The sequence below is a fragment of the Pithys albifrons genome, chromosome 1 (genome assembly GCF_047495875.1).
Source record: "Pithys albifrons albifrons isolate INPA30051 chromosome 1, PitAlb_v1, whole genome shotgun sequence".
In the NCBI taxonomy this organism is placed as follows: domain Eukaryota; kingdom Metazoa; phylum Chordata; class Aves; order Passeriformes; family Thamnophilidae; genus Pithys; species Pithys albifrons.
This window is the reverse complement of record NC_092458.1, coordinates 75,649,516-75,667,387: the sequence shown is the minus strand read 5'-3', so window position 1 is coordinate 75,667,387 and position 17,872 is coordinate 75,649,516. Positions and strand designations below refer to the sequence as shown.

At 37.5% G+C, this 17,872-nt stretch overlaps 1 long non-coding RNA gene across 1 annotated transcript; it reads left to right on the top strand.

Annotated features, from left to right (window-relative positions):
* The first annotated feature begins 3,993 nt into the window (after positions 1 to 3,993).
* Positions 3,994 to 17,479, top strand: LOC139679604 (uncharacterized). Its single transcript, XR_011699212.1, has 3 exons — positions 3,994 to 4,060; positions 4,155 to 4,245; positions 17,191 to 17,479. It is a non-coding gene; the product is annotated as an uncharacterized lncRNA (long non-coding RNA).
* Positions 17,480 to 17,872: the final 393 nt, after the last annotated feature.

The window sequence follows — 17,872 nt, the reverse complement described above, 5'->3', positions numbered from 1 at the left end:
CTCATTCTTTAGTCAAAATCAGATCAACTTATAGCTAAAAGGCTGTAAACTACTTCTCCTACTTAGCTGGAAGAGAGTGCTTAGTAGAGGCTAAGCTTCTATTTTTTGCTCTAGGCTGCAACTTCACACTAATAAGTCATACACAGAGAAAATGTCACATTGAATGAAAGCAGAGTATTCCTCTGTGATTGCTGCAGAATGGTGAGCCCAGCTGCATGAGACACTTGCCCTGAGAAAAGGGATCCAATTACAAAAACTGTATTTGCCTTCTGGACACAAACCTGGGTACCTCATCGTTCTGATTTATCCCACTATAAAGAAAGAAGCTTCTTGGGTTTATCTTTTCCTCTGTTCACTTGTGTAGGATTTATTACATCATCTCACATTAAGAATGGGGACTGTATGAGAAATCTGAGAGGATTTTGTTCTTCAGTGACTCGAAAGAGGTTTTCATTCTGTCATTGACATGGACTTGTTTCAAGACTTTACGCAATCTAAAATTGCAGAAATCTTTTGTGTCTTGGCTTTGAAACAACTCTTATTTGATTCTCAGTAGACAGTGATTCATATTCATTGTTTTAAGAGCTCTTGGATTATCCTGATGGATTTTTGGTCTAGCTTTATAACTGCTGTGCTAATTTCATGAGGGGTCTTAGAACAGTTCTTATGATCAAATGCAGCTTTGTCAGAATCACTTACGGTTAAAGGCAACAAAGGGATTAAATGGTGACCTTCTGAGGGAAAATAAAATTCATCAAAAGATGTTTAACACCTGATAGGGAAGAAATGGGATGATTCTGCTAACTTAATGTTTACAAACATTTCTGGGAAAATTGAGTTCTCAGCATTTTGGAGATCAAGCTTTTGCACAGCTTTCTTAATTGTAAAATTAAGAATCTAGTGTCATGATTCTATTTGTTTGTGAAATCTCTGCTGAGGGTTCAGTACAAAGCTAGTACAGTAGCATGGAGCTTGGGCACTAACATTTACAAGAATCATCAGCCCTAGATTACAACATCTTCTTGCTTGAAATACTGCAGCAAATAACACCATAAAAACCTCCTTCTTGGCAAAAGCCAACATTGGTTTCCAAGTGAACTGCTGTGTTCATTGTGTCTCTCATAATTTATACCCATTGCAGTGACTGTTTCTGTCTAAACCTTCCTAAACATGTTGCTGCATGCTGTGTCCCCTGCTCGCTCAGCTGATGGCCTAAGGACTTGTCTCAATATCACAAATTTCCAAAGTCATCAAGTTCACCTTTGCCTTGCAGAGGAAAGAAAGGGGAAAGCAGTTATGTCTCTGCTGTTTCTGTTCCAAAGAGCCTCTGGAGATAGATTGAAGTTGGTAGCTGTAAACTGCCTTTGCTTTCATCCACCTACTGCTCACTGTTAGTTTTTATCTATTTACCATCAGCTCTCACAGTTTGAACCTGTTTTTTAAGGTTAGATTTTTGGGTTTTTTTTCACTGTTCTTTTGCCTTGCAGATGATTCCCTATTAATACATTCTTAGATAATGTGACTTCATGAAGATGTATTACCAATACAAATGGTATTACTATTACCATTTGCAATGCCACACTGAAAAGACATTTCTATACATTTTGGTAGCTTCATGGAGTCCCATGTGCTATTCTGCTGGAGAATTTTGCATGTCGGAACGGTTAAAGTTCAGAAAAAAAATTGTTTCTTTAACCCTATTTTAAATCTAAAAGGTGTATGAAGGATTAAGGAACTGGAGAAAGAATACATGCATGAAAATAGTACTGCCTAGTCTGAAAATATATGAATCTGATTTAGTAGCATAGGTTTTTCTTTCTCTGTGCCAAGGACTAGGAGTTCCAGGAGCTGCCACAGAGAACTGAGGAACATATTACAGACAGACTACATATGTTGCTGACTGGTACTTTGGATCAGCCTTTTCTTGTGACAGACGAGTGACTTTAGTTGGTCTGCCCAGTCAGAATGAAATACTGTGTGAGTTCTGGTAGGATTGGAAAGCTGCACTAAGAAGTCCAGAGTCCAGCTATTTTGACTTTTCCACACATTTCTTAAATGCTTGCTTGATTAAAGTGGAAATTCCCACCAGTTTCATTCTCACACCTGGCATGCATTTTTGGTCTGCCTTGCTTCCAGTATCTGCTCCATTTCTCCATCTATGTCAATGCTGCATATATAAGCTGCTTCTTTGAAGAAAACGATTGTGTTCAAAAACAGGCAAAGATGAGAACTACAAATGCTTTCCTGTAAAAAAAGCCCCCTCTTTTCAAATGCAATACTATTTTTTTCACAAGCAGTTCCTGCCCTCATTCACTGGTAAATTAACCAGGATTTCTTAAAGTAATTTGGCTATCCTAGTAACAGTTGGTTCCAAAAAAGATGTATTAAAAAAGTCATAAAGACAATCGTAAAATTTAAAATTTCAAGTTCTCTTGTATTTTACTTTTATTATTATTTTACATGTACTCATCAGTGGCACCTGTTTCTAAAGCTGAGGCAGATAAGAAGTGTAAAGGAGGAGCCTTCCACCCCCCTTTCCTCTGGTAACAGCAGTTTAATAAGAGGCCTTCCATTTCCACTGCAGTCAATTTTGTATCTTTTATGGTCTTATGTATAAATTAAAAGTTAAAGTGATCTTTATGCAGATATAATAATTGCACACCTAATAGCCTGGTAAATAAGACTGCTGATTGAAGAAGTGATTACCTTTGAACTGTGTGCTGGTTTAAAGGTAAACTGGCAGCAGAAATGAAGCAAACACAAAAGAGATTTTAAGTCAGAGTTACAATTTAATAAAAATATATCCAGAGCCACTATAGAAGACTGAATAAGAATCATTAGCAAGACAAAAGGCCAGATGACAGACATTAATGTGAGGAAAGGAAAAAAATTACTTCATGTCAGGCCCAGCAAGAGTTATCACTGAGTTGTTTCTAAATGGAAAAAGAAACCACTTGTAATAATACCTGCTCATGTCTTGGTAGGTACTGCTGGAAGGTAACACACCAATAATATGATTCATTTGGAAAATTCCATGTAGAAATATCTTAAATATGAGATTTAAAAGCTACACACGTTGGTCAGCCTTGTCACAAGTGAAATACTGTTCTTATTTCCTTAAGAGCTAGATTGTAGCTTGGATTAATCATCTCTGCAATAGTGTAAATGGGAATAAAATTTGATTTGACTTTCTGAATTTTTACTGTGGACACGAGTGAGCAAAATGGGCAAGGGGGAGAAGTTGCAGTTTTTCTCCTCCCCAGAAGGAACCATCTTTTACAAATAACCTACGCTTAATGTGAACATACAGTGTTTTGGAATAACTATGACCAAAGCAGACCACTTGATCAGGAAGCACATTTTTTTTGTTTTGCATATAGTATATTTTAAAAGTTGCTGCTAGTGGGGAGACTCACCAGTAAAGGGGAGTCATAAGGGGAAGTCATAGCCAAAGGAATACTAATGACCCAGGCTTCTTGCCAGACTGGGAAGCTAAGGAAAATGGAAGGAGAGGTCAGTTATATGCTGCTGAGCTGAATCAGAAAATGATCATCCTAAAAAGCAGGGGGAAGTGAGCATTAGTGCACCCAGTCCTCTCCATGGATTGAATTGTGACTAGTGTGACCATGAGTAAATTTCTGCCTTTGGAACATAATATGACCTTTTCGGACTAATGACCCACAAATAATGATAAATAAGACCTCTTACTGTCTTATATTTAAAACTAATCCCTTCTTGATTCTAAATATTGAAAAACAAAACCCACCTACAGTTTCATTTCCTTAATTTTAAAGTAATTTGCATATGACACATGAAAAAGCAAGATTATTCATCTTTTGGTTTTCAGCTTTGTTTTTCATAAACACTTTATTTTATTTTTATTCTTTTTTGTGATCTGCTTAGTTTATTTGAATTAACTTGGAAATCCACACAGTGTTTCAACTTGTAAATGATACATTATCTCTCTCTTTCTCATCCCTGTCAGACTCTGCAGGCAAGGACTGGTTGCCACAGCAGTGTGTATTAAAGCCACAGTTCTGGATGATGAACCCTCTAAAGTGTAAGGGCTTTTTTTAAATGCAACAGCAAATTCTTAAATTGCATTCTGCCTGTGACTCAGGTTCCAAATGCATCTTTTTGAATAATATCTTTAGGGTATACAGCTGTTGAAACTTCAAGAAGAGTGGCAGTGCATTCAGCTTCTATCAATCTCTGATGGATCTGACCTTTCTTCAGTTGACTGAAGTAAGAATCCTTTTGTAAGCACTTTTCTGCTTCTCGGAGGGATAAGGCTTCTTCTCCCTGCAAGGTTCTTTGGCTTTTGGTGGGAAAGGCCCTTAAACCTACCTTCCTTCGTTCCTTCATTCCTTTCTGCCTTCCTTCATACCTTCCTGCCTGCCTTCCTTCCTGCCTGCCTTCCTTCGTTCCTTCCTGCCTGCCTTCCTGCCTTCCTTCCTGCCTGCCTGCCTTCCTGCCTTCTTTCCTGCCTGCCTGCCTTCCTGCCTTCTTTCCTGCCTGCCTGCCTTCCTATCTGCCTTCCTCCCTGCCTGCCTGCCTCCCTTTCTGCCTCCCTCCCCTCCCCTCCCCTCCCCTCCCCTCCCCTCCCCTCCCCTCCCCTCCCCTCCCCTCCCCTCCCCTCCTCTTCCCCTCCCCTGAGGTTATTCACAAAAACCTAGGAAGGCAAAGGTGCTCTGTTTGATGGGGGTTTTTTGTTTGTTTTGTTTTGGGTTTTGTTTTCGTTATTTCTAGAAAATTGGGTCTTTCAGTGTTATGGGATTTGCTCTTTTCTTACATCTTGGTTTTCCCTTTCCCATTCTAAATGTCAGACAGTAGGGAAGGTGTTTAATTTCTGTTTTCTCTCTTCTGAAAGGAATCTGCCTCTTTTGTAGAACTGAGTAGCACCCACTGACTGGTTTTTTAATTTGCAAAAATAACATTTATTCATGTAAAACAAGGGTCATGGGAAATATTTTATATATTTTTTTCAACGTTGAAAAGATGGTGAACAAAATAAAGGTCAGAATTTAGATGTTAGGAGGAATTTGTAGAAAGTCTTTCTAAGAGACAAATTATCTGAAAATGGTTTTGTTATCAGAGGTAACAGAACTATATAAATACTCAGACTCCATAGAAAACCACATCCACAGTATTGGCTTCCAAATCAGTTTGCAGGAGACATCTCCATGATGCTACACACCGCTCTATTAATCCCTCACAATGCTTCAAAATATTCAGCAGTGTAATACTACAAATTAAACATTTATGTGAGAAGAAAAAAAGAATATAACCCAAGGTTTCTTGCCAATCTGAAAGTATTATATTCACATAAATAACTTCTTAGTCTCACAGATTCTGTTGTCAATGTCCATTATGCCCTGATATGACGTAGGAGGAAGTGTAATGAATCTAAGTCCTTTAGTTCAGTGCTGTTCCATTTTTTCTCTGGAATTTGTATGAAAGATCTATAAAATAAGCATTAAAGAGAAAGAATCTGTCATGCTTCTGCCCTGTGCACATCCTTCAGTGGGGGGTCTGTACTGGATGTTTTGCCTTCTGATTTACATCAGTCTTCCTCTAAATGTAGAAGTGCCCACAGTAATTTCTGATCTTATACAAGAAAGCCTAGATATCAGTGGGACAGCAGAGTATGTTTTGGCTCAAGGTTTCTTGAGTAAATAAATGCATAAAAATATATCTAGCTATTATTTCAGGGTTTGTAAACCTTTTCTTCTCAATCACATCCTTCTCTCCAGGCGATATTCTGAAATCTGAATTCATTAAAAATTTTTAGACACAATAGCTACATTATTTTGAAAAGCCTTTTGCTTTTTTAAGAATATATTTCTCTTTTTCATCTAAAAATGACAACCGAAATGCAAAAGAAAATGTTTCATCTTGAATTGAACAAAATGCTTCATCTGACTCAAGGCAATTTGTTTTAAAATTTGTCTAGGGGTGCTAGAGGACTGACATGCCAGTAATTCATGCAGCTTACTCTCCTTTTCATGAGTGTCTTTGGACATTCAGTATTGCCATCAATGCTTTTGTTTGGTGGAGTTTACCCTCTCTACCCGAGAGGAATGAGGGGGAGGGAAGCAGAGCTGGGAAGCTCAGTCTGTTCAATTAGTTCCTCCTTTCTTTTCCTGCTATCACTTTCTGTTGTGTAACTCTTTTGCAAATAATGAAACTCACTTCCAACCAGGGCATTTTGTCTAATTGAAAGCAACCAGCAGGTGGTTCTTGTAAAATCTCATTAGCCTATGATTGTTTCTGACACCTCTTTGAAGGAATGCCACATTACCTTACGACTGGAAATACACCCTATGTCTAGGTTAATTATCATGGATTAGAATGTAGGGAATGCTAATATTTTTAAGTTTCATTCTTTAGAAATAGAGGATATTTTAGCAATCTGAGGTAATTTTATGGTCTTCCTTGCGGGATGTGTTGTTACCTTAGTACCAAACGTATTTTCCAGTGGTGACACAACCACTGAACACATTTCTAGAAATTACTTCTATATCAGAAATTAAGATAAAGATTGCCCTCGTGTGTCTGATCACATGCCAAAGGGCAATTTTTAAAGTTCCACAGAGAGGAGGCAAGAAGGAAAGAGAAAGAAAACAGGATATCTACTTGTCCAGGGATGCAGAGAGATGAAATGCACCCATATTCTGTCTTCCTTCAGTGTCTGCTTCTGGGTTATTTCTTGCTCTTTTTAAAGAGACGGAAATCCTAACCTGTTGACATTCCTAACAAAAGACCCACTGATGAGACTTTGAAAAATATGAGTAGGTATGCTATGACCCTGAAAATCCTTCAGAACACTTCCAGAAGATTTTTCAGGTCAGAACTGTGGCATTTGATTATATTAGTGCTATACTAAACATTCTGAAGGAAATATTTGGAGTATCCAGTTTCAACTGAAATTTCGGGATCTGATTTTACCCTAGAAGTATTGAGAAGAGCTATTTTTATGATTTTCTCAAAAAATGTGAGTGTATGACCCACAAGAGTAGTTATTTTCTATGTTTTTCTTTACATATATTTATATTCTGACTTGTAGCTGTTGTATCTCCTGAAGCTTTAGAGAGATACTATATGCATTCACTAAAACATATGCATATTCATGGTATCATAGAAAATATATAAAAATGTTGTCATAACTTTCAACTATCAGTACAGTATTTATGTTCTGGCTTTCCCTCATACATAAAAAATGAAACATGTGCAAGGAAGCAAGAGAAGACTTCACACAGAACAAAGAACCAGAAGAAGCACAGCTGCACTTCTCAGCTCATGTCCAAATTGACAGAAAAAAGAATATTCAAATAGTCAAGGCATTCTGGGTGATGAGGAAAATATTTTTGTAGATAAAGTCATCCAAACTCAAGATACAAAACAAATCATTCCTTAACACCAAGAGTTTCCTGTTTACTCATGGTATTTTTGTTTTCCAAAACATTTAATTGTATCAGCTGAGGGATTAGCATGTTGTCATATTGTTGAGTTCTGCTTCTGCTCTCCACTATCTTTGGTAAAACAGATTCTCAATTAAAGATAACAAGTGGGTGTATAATATGATTTTCATAGACTGTTATCTGTTAAGAATGTCAAGGATTTCACTTCTCAGTATTCCCTCTAGGTCCATAAAATAGTTTGACCCTAAAATAAATTTCATATGGTTTCCACTCTGAAAAATAACCACACACTTTTGTTAAAGAATTAGTGATTCTACTTTCCTTCAGTTTCTCCTTCCTTTTTAGACTAAGGCGAAAGATATCTCAGCAAAATCATTCCAGATCTGTCTCCAGGGCTTTTGAAATCTGTTTCCCAATATGGGGACTAAAGAATTAATCTTTGTACAATGAGGACAACAGTGCATTTAACCTGACCTAGTCTTTTCAGCTACAACAGCAGATTTGGTGAGTTATTTGCAAAATAATAACATAGAAGGTGATTTTAAGAAGCCAGGATTTATCACCAGTATTTTATTTGTTATTTCAACTGGTTTGGCATAATTCAATGGGGTTTTTTTACCACATGAGAGCAATAAGCACTTCTCTGCTGTGTAAAAAAGCAAACACAGATATTTTTGTATTAAAAAAAGGATGCAAATACATAACTAAAAATTATTAAGATGCATAATTTATTGTTTTGTCTGTATTGCTAAGTCTATGCAAATGTTCTTAGCACATTCCCATCAGTCCAAGAAGCAGTTGGAGTGAAGAACTCCAAGAACTGATGAGATGGATGTATAAAATATGTATACTGAGCTGAACCAGGGATGAAACAAGGTGCTTTGAATAAGGTACATGGCCGATGAAAAAGAAGTCTTATTCCAGCAGCTCAGATGTTACCTAGGTGAGGCAGAATACCTAAGACGACTTTGTATGAGATACAGAGAAATACAGGTAGTAGCTTCAGAGTGAAATGGGATTTTGAGACTCAGCCTACCTAGTCCTTAAAAATTATTTTTATTTGTTTTTCCTGTGGTTTGTTGGCTACATAAAGTGTCCTTGTAACCTAGAATTCTTACTCTCTGACTATCATAACTCTTCTGCACCAAAGCTATAGCTTCAGGAGGATGGAGTTAGCAGAAGCATTATGGAAAATGAGAGACAGCTCCAGAAGGGTTCAAACCATTGAAGACAGAGGCCACAGAAAGATGGAAATGAAATAACAAGAGACAAAAATCTCTTGAAGCTCAGTTTTGCTGCCTGTCCTTGTGGAACACATTCAGCAGATGAGTCCCACAGCATCTTGGGTTGATCCTGTTTTCAGCAGTCAATTCCTTAAAATTATATTACAGCTCTGATTAATCTGATTAACAGGTAATTGTGTCTGGAGCAGCAGCAGGTAGACTGTAGCATTAATCCTCAGATTTTATTAAAGGAATGTTTAAATAACTCACTGAGGTGGTCTAGTCACATATAGTGATGCTGTCTAAAAAGGCAGTAAAAGACTGTTCAAATCTGTTGTTGTTATCGCAGGAAACATCTTCACTGTTTTCCAGAGATGTAGGTGTGAATAATGTGCCTGTACACGTATTCTTGGACTACAGAACCCTTGGCAACTGGATGCAATAGATTTGGTGCTGCTGAGAACCACACCAGTTCCCATCTCCCCAAACCACCATGCTTCAGCAGCAGAGCCTCTTGAGAGAGCATAGGACAGAAGGGTATCTGTGGCCTGACCATAGTAGCTGTTGCTGCTGATACTGGACTGTCATACATGTCATATACAAAGTAAATAAACACAGCTTTCACTGGCCTAATCACACTGATAAGGACAATTCTACGTGGGACAATGTGGCAGATTAAATGAAATCCATTTCCCCAGGGATCATGCCAGTGCTTGTCTTACCTTAGGAATTCATTCAGATTGATCCCGAGCAATAGCTGACAAAATGCTGTGAGAATTATAACTGTCTTACACATTAAATCCAAAGATATATATATTGATTTTCATTTATACAAAATTAGAAATTGCCCTCAGTTTGCAAAAACCATTATGCAGTTAGAACTGTCAAAGCGTGCATCATCTGGAAAACACCATCCTTATACAATAATTGCTACACACAGGTTAATAAAGATTTTTAGACCTCTTAATTTGGTGTCTAGTAAAAATTACATTGAATAATTCCTGAAGGGTTTCATGAGGATGCTATTGAGTTGAAGATAGGTTCAAAATGCCTGTACATTATTTTAAATAGTAAAAATAACTGAATCTTTTGGTACCAGAATGGAGCTAGACATGACAAATGATCTGAAATAGTAAGTGTTGTATTAAAGAGCTTTGCAGCAACTAATTGACTTTAAGTTGTCTCTCAAAAAGCAGCACAAATAGTGGAAAAACTTTGTTTCGGGTAGTGTTGGGTACATTTTAAAGAAGTACCAGTAATGTATGGTTTGGTTTTGAAAGACACTGGAGAGCAGGGAGGGGGCAGAGCAAAAGTCTTGTTTGTTGAAAAAAAACCCCAGGTATTGCTTTGCTTTTCTGTTCATTACTTTATTATCTTCTCGATGCTTACAGATTTTTTATTTTTGTGTGTTTTTCTAGGAGCTTGATTTAAGCTGTTGAGCTGTGCCTATCACATGTTCTCCCTTTTTAAAGAGCCATTTTACCCTTTTTTGTTATGCAATTTTTTCACTGTGAGCTTTCTAGAATACTTGCTAGTAACTCTGAGATTGCTTTACTAAGTGTTTAATTAGCCCTTTGCTCATTTCAACAGGCTTTCCAGTTTCAGTGAGTTACCAATGAAGATATTTCATAAACATACTGAGCTTGATGAAATCTGGGTCTCAGACTGTTCTCACTTTTAAACATACACATACATAGATCTGTCTACATCTATGTCTCTCTGTATCTATATATCTATTTATATCTCTATTTACATAAATATGTAAGCATATAAAAGATAAGATGTGTTCCAAAGAAAAGCATTGCATAGCAGTTGAAGCATCTTTGTCTTTTCCCAGCAGTGGGCATACTTCCCTAAGTATTCTAGGTATAATTTTAACTGCTAAAAGCTGTGCCTTTCAGGATATACTTGTGTGTTCATTGTATATGGATGTCTGGAATGTCATGGGGATGGAGGATAAATCTCATCTTTTTTTTCCACATTCCACCTATCCTAATCCAGTTAGTACACATAATAGAAATCTGCTAATGCAGTGACACACGCTTCTAAATGTTTCAATTCAAATTCTGTGGCAGAAAAAATCATTAGCTCAGTACCTTTAAAATCCAAGCAGCTAAACCTGTGTTACTCAGATGAAAAGATCAGCTAAGAGGTGGTGGCAACTTAAGGGTAATAAAGAATGGTAAAGTCTTATATTTGATGGGCACATCCCAAGGGGGAACTTTCTTAGGGAAAACAGTGAATTAGAAGCTCTTTCACCAGCCAGCTTATTATGAGATTGCCCAAAGAGCCAAAAGCAATGCCATATTCAGCTGTATTATGAACAAGAAAGTTACTCAGGATGGTCTTAAGGGTAGTTGAAGAGGAAACTCAAATAGGACAATGAAGGTGAAGAGTTTTGACAGACCTAACATCTCTCTAAAATATGAGTTACCCCTCACTGCCATAAATGAGATTTTTTGGTTCTTACAGCTCTTGGAAAGGAGAACTGATGAAAAGTATCAGTCATAACCACCAGCTGTAAGTCCCGAGACAGAGTGCATTTTCGTTTGAGGAATACCCAGCCCAGAAGAACCTGTTTCCTGACCTAGCCAGATAATTAATATTTAACATGAAATTTAATACTGACACAAAGGGAAACTGAAAAACATCTATGCTGCTTTTTGCAAATCACAGAATTTGTACCATGACAAAATTAGTACATAAAGGGATCCTCTGTCAGCCTATTTTATCTAAGCCAGAGCTATTTGCATTTCATGGGAGACTTCGTCAGCTGACCGAGTACATGCAGATTTTTTTATCTGCATGTGCAGTGTTCATGAAGCTGTACAGGATCTTTTCCATGGAGTTGACAAAATTAAGATCGTTAGAAAGAGCCTTGCTGGATTTTAATTCATAAAATATATTTACTCATTATCAAAACCAATAAATCTTGGTAGAAAGAGCTATCTTCAAATCAATAGCACATTATACAGCAATGCATCAGACAGTGGGCAGTTATATTGAGTACTTATTAAATTAGGCTCTCATCCATCCACATCTATTTGTACACATCTATTTGTATTTCATTCTCTATGCTGTTCCTTGTGCAGGGGTAGTGGATAATGAAGATAGAGGAGTTTTTATTGGGATTTCCAAAGGCAGCTATAAGCATTACTGGTGAGCATAGGCTGTCTTTTTGTGGTAGATGAGTAACTGGGATTTTCAGAATCCTTTGAAAATTGCACTGGCAGAATTTGTGTTTGTTTCTGATAAATATCTAATGGAGGCTTCCTCTAATCTTCGTGTTAAAAGACAGCACTGGAATCACTTAAAAAGTTTTCTTACTCCAGAAGTGAGTCTCTAATTATCAAAAGTCAGCTCAACTGGTGATTAAGTTTTCCTGAACTATCCCAGTTTTCTAAGGCTGCAATTTTGGGTTTCCTGAACTATCCCAGTTTTCTAAGGGTGCAATTTTGGGATCAAACATTTTTTTTTCTTTATGCTTACAGTATAAGTCATGCCTAGGATATATTAGTAAGTTCATACTTAAAAAACCCCCACAAAAACAAAGCAAAACCCAAACCACTTTACTTAAGTATATTTATTTAGAAGCAAGAGTCTTTTATCCTTAGAGATATATTAAAGAATATTTTTCATCTGAAATGTCAACGTGTCCTGGTTTTGGCTGGAATAGAGTTAATTTTCTTCCCTAGCAGCTGGCCCAGTGTTAAGTTTTGGACTTATATGAAAATAACATTGATAATACACTGATGTTTCTGAGCAGGACTTACCTGAAGTCAAGGACTTTTCAGTATCTCATGCTCTGCCAGTGAGCAGATCCACAAGAAGCTGGGAGGAAGTATAGCCAGGACAGCTGACCTGAACTGGCCAGAGGGATATTCCATACCATAGAGTGTCATGCTCAGTGTATAAACTGGGGTAGTTGGCTGAGAGGAGCTGATCACTGCTTCAGGAATGGGCTGGACATAGGTCTGAGAGTAGCGAACAATTGCATTGTGCATCACTTTTGTTTCTTGGGCTTTAGTCCTATTTATCTTTTCTCTTGTAGCTGTTATCATTAGTATTACTATCCAATCATTAAACTGTTCTTATCTCAATCCACGGGTTTTACCTTTTTCTGATTGTTTCCCTCATCCCACTGTGGTGGTGAAGAGAACAAGCAGCTGTGGCACTTAGTTGCTGTCTGGGGTTAAAGCATTACACAAGGAGAAAAAAAGCATGATTTTTGTAGAGAATTGGATAGCAGAATTCAGGTGAAAATTAAATTTCTTAGGACATAAAGTGTTTTGGGTTTTATTTTGTTTTGTTTTTTTAAAGGAAATAAATGAAAAAAAAAGAAATCCAGTAATAAACAAATGAAGTGCATATCTTCAGGATGCTGAATATCCTCCACATTTCATTGTGAAGTTATAGTACTCACACCTTCCTTTAGCTTCCCAGCATCTTTCTAGATCAGAGATATTCTTTGAGTGGTGAAAGGTAGGGAATGCATACCAAGAAATCATAAAACGATTAATTTAGAGGCATAGAAAATATCAAACTTTTGTTTTCAAAATATTTGCAAATCTTAGAAAGTAATAGAAAACTGACTGTAATCCATTTTGAACAGCACTGATCATAAACCTAAATAATAATCAGAATCATATAAGGAAACAATAGATATGAAGGAAAAATACAGATTGCTTTCAGGGTCGAATCCCTGACTCAAGTGCAATAGATCCACTGAGTTAAGAGAGTGACCATGATTTACAGTGGCCAATGATTTGCCCTCTATGTCTTGCACTCTGACTTTCACTAATGCTTGGGAGCATTGATCCTCTTTTTTCTCTGAGACATAGATTTCATAGGGGAATTGAGCCTGCAAAATCAGGGCAGAACAGGGGCTTTCCAATTTGAGTTGCCATTTCCCAGCCATGGCAGTGCAGTGTATTAATCAGAACAATCAATAGTCCCCTGACACTCAATGCATCCCACTCAAGCAAAAAAATATTACCTATATTTTTGATTAATCAATGGCAAGTATCCATTTCTGAAATGTCTGTCTGAGAAACAGTTATATTAAGCAGATGTAGGGCCTGACTTGCACTCCATTTGGGACTATTTCTAGATGAGGATGATCTTTCTAAGTGTTTGAGAGTCTAGAAGCCCAGGAGAATATTTCCATTGTGTATGATGATATGTGAGTCTGTCCCTTCAAGGATCTGCTCTCAATCCATTCATCGCTCAGTCTGTACTGATACAGGTTATTTTGTTGTCTCAGATATATAGGACCTTGCACATGGATCAGCACAATCTCCAGTATCAGTAAACACTGGGTGATGAATGAATGGCAAACAGCCTTAGGAAGAAGAGATACTGATGGATGAAAAATTGGACATGAACCAGCAATGTGCACTCACAGTCCAGAAAACCAACCATATCTTGTGCTGCATCTGAAGAAGTGTGGCCATCAGGTTGAAGTCGGTGGTTGTACCCTTTTACTCGAGACCTCACCAGCCCTGGGGCCCAGCATAGAAAACTGTTTGAGCAGGCCACAAAGAGACTCAGAAGTCTGGAGCACCTCTCCTACGATGACAGGCTTAGGGAATTAAGGTTGTAAAACCTGGAAAAGAGCCCTAGGGTGGCCTGTAAGAAAGATGGATTGAGACTTTTTACCGAGGCATATAGCAACAGCCCAAGTGGTAAAGTTTTTAATCTAAGAAAGTGTAGATTTGATTTGATATAGAGAAGAAATTTTTTGCAATGATGGTGGTGACACATTGGAACAGGTTGCCTGCAGAAGTTATGGATGCCTCATCATTACATTCAAGGCCAGGCTGGATGGTGCTTTGAGCAACCTGTTCTAGAGGAAAGTGGGCCTGTTCATTGCAGGGGCATTGGACTAGCTGATTTTTTAAAGGTTCATTCAAACTTAAACCATTCCACCACTCCATGATTTCTCTCTCACTTTACTTAAAAAACAGTCCCTACTGGAAATAGTTCTGGTAGGAGGCAGTGGCTTTTCTCAACTGCAAAGGCAAAAAAAAAAAAAAGAATTTTAACATGAGAGTGGGAGGAAAGAGTGATGAACTCTGAAAGGCAAGGCTGGATGGGTATGTTTGCTTCAAAGTTTTGGGTGATGGATGTGTACAGCGTGGAGGCTTGCACAGCAGTCACCACTTGCCAGTTATTCCCTTGTTACCTATTCAATGAATCAGCTTAATGAGAGCAGGTAAAGTTCAGCATTACAACAAATGCTTTCATACGTCACTTCTGAAACGTGCCCTATTACTCATTTAAGTTGTGGTGAACTCATTTGCTCCCAAAGACTCACAGAAAGAATTAAGTTTTCTCCTTCTTTAACATTGCTGTTTATGTTTTTGCCTGTTGGTCACTTTGATGTCAGTGGATATTTTAGACTTTTCCCTTATCTTAATGAATCTGCCTGCTAGGGAGGATGTGAGTAATAAAAATAGAACAAGTTTAGTGTTTGGTATTGCTGCCATTTTATGCTTTAATATCAAATTATTCTTTCTTTCTTTTTTAAGTAATTTTTTTTTGTTAAAAGTACTTCTGCACATTAGGTGTCTAACAGAATGTTAATACAGATGTCATCAACAATAACTGACTCATGAATCCTGATCCCTAATGAAATCAAATTGGACAAAATGGCTACAATGTTTTTTTTTCACCTTTTTATTTGTTGTTCCTTTCTTTTCTTGTCTAAAATACTTTCATGAGAGTAAAGTCCATGGCCTGGTCAGTTAAGGAGTCCCAAAGCATCACATGATAAAGTAAATGAGGCCTTTTTGTGTGTGTGTGTGTGTGTGTGTGTGTGTGTGTGTGTGTGAGCTAATGATTGCTAGAGTATAGAACAGGAAACAGAATCACAGCATGCTGCTGTAAAATGAGTTTTTCTGTGAATTTCTCTGTTTCAAGTGAAGAATATACTCTTCAATCCTTGCGCATAGCAGTTTCTGTATTAATTTTAACTATCTCTGCAAGAAAGTGCCAGTATATTGAGATGTCCCAATTAAATTTTGTTGATGCAGTGAACTTCTTTATGGCTGAGCAGTGCCACTGCTGGCAATTAGACTAACAGCACAGCATACATCACTCAGAAATAATCAGTTGACTTTTGCATGGCAATATGAGGGAGTTTCAGATGTTAAGCACTATTGCAAACAATTCTTTTACAATTACTGCACAAATTTTCAAGGGACATGTCTATTCTCATTTATTTTAATCAAGGAAATGAAGGACGTCTATTATAATATTATATGCAAAAACATGTAGAAATCATGAAGGCAGATGTTATAAAAAGAATGGATATGCTTATCTAGAGAGCACGAGAAAAGACACAAGAAAGAACCCATTACTTCCTTTTCCCTCACCTCTGAAAAAAAGAAAATGACATTTTTAAAAATATATTGCTTACCAAGTAATTTCCATGCACTCAGTGATCCTAATTCCATCTAGATATTGTGCTGTATTACGTACAACTTAATGGCTTTATGGTGGTGTGGTCAAGGTGATAGGAAGATCAAGGGAGGATAGGGAAATGAGTGAGAAAAGGAATAATTTTCTTATATTTTGATAAAATTAAATCAATTAGTCCTATTTCTGTCTGTCAGATTATACTGTTCCTGACAAGCAAGGTTTGCCAGGTCTCATCAGAATTAATAACAATTGGCAGCCCCTGCTCTCAATTCTGCACAGTGTTTGTATATGGTATGGCAATCCCAACTGACAATAATGTTTAATTTTTTAATTCAGGATGGAGATGGGCAAACTCCTAATTTTTTTAATACCTTGTCTCTATGTCTCCCTACACTTATAAAGGCTTCAACCTTTTTCTCACTCCCATCCCAGAGTTGCCCCAGGGAGCAATACATTATGGTGGGTTTTGAGAAAAGCTTTCTAGGGAAACTAAATCCATTTGACATGAAAACACAGTTCCTTGTATATCATTAGGTTAGTTATCTGGTCTGGTGTTCAAACAAATCATTAATTAGTAAATGCTGTAGCTGTAGGTGGTGTTCAAGATGGTGCATTTTGTGGGACTAACATACTTTACTGTCTGGCCATGGAAATGGTCCCTGGAAGCTGTTCATGAGAGACTGGCTATAGACAAGAACAGTCTAGGCAAGGGACAGTGTTTCAGAGCACAGTAGCTGGTAGTCTGCTGCTTCAGTGACCAGAAAACCTCAAAAGCTCAATTACCATTCATGTCTTTTAGGTATTTGGTGAGAAGGAGCAAGATTAGTGCTGCCTAAATTTAGTCACTAATGATGGAGTCATTCCAGAAGAAATTGTGAGAGTTTGACCATCGGCTTTAAATATCTGTTTCAGGTGAGGTGGTAGCGACTTAAGGGAGCTTATTTCTCTTTTCTGGCTATAAAGAAAGTCTAGATGACAGGATTAGATCTAAATGCATTGCTGACTTCTGTAGTTAGTTAGATGAGTTGTGCCCTAAATTTTTCAGAAAGTCTACTTCCTTTGAATGCGCAGATATCCCAAGAAATCTAATAATCAGCTCATCAATGTCTCTTTCTTCTTTTTAGAATCATCAGGCTGTGTTTGAATTACATCTGAAATAGCAGTAGAGGTTGAATTGCAACTTTCAGCTGACTCATCACGTTCAGAGATGTGATTCTGCTGATGAAACCTTTGTATTTAAGTGAATGTATCATTAGAAGTAGAAACTATTACGGCCTGAAACTTCCTCGTTTAAAGTGGACCTAAAGCTGGAAGATGTGCTGAATTGTGCTTATATAACATCAGTGCACTGGTAGATTTTCTGAGTTTTTGGGTTTTTTTACACTTTTCCTTGCTCTTAAGCCCTCACTGTTTTTTTCCTCAGTTGCGTTTACTGAAAGTCTGCCAAGCCTAGCACATGTCTGGCTCTCAGGGCTGTGTTTTGTGTTAGTCCCAATTCATATGAAAAGGAGAACATTACTGCCTTACTCTAACAAAAGGTAGGCAAGAGATCTCATGTAAGGGCATATCTGTCCTGTATACTGCATAAATTTACAGCTTTGATTCAAGTACCGGAGGCAGTGTCACCTCAGGACTCTTCTGCTTTGTGTGGTCTAGTTTATCTCACTTTTTAACTCTGCTGATGAACCCTCAGTCTGTTTCTTTGGGATCACAGATATTAATGTAGAAGGAGCCTTCCACTAGGTGAAAGGTATGAGTCTACTTTCTGTGTTTTATTGATGTCTACACATGATGATACCTCCGGAC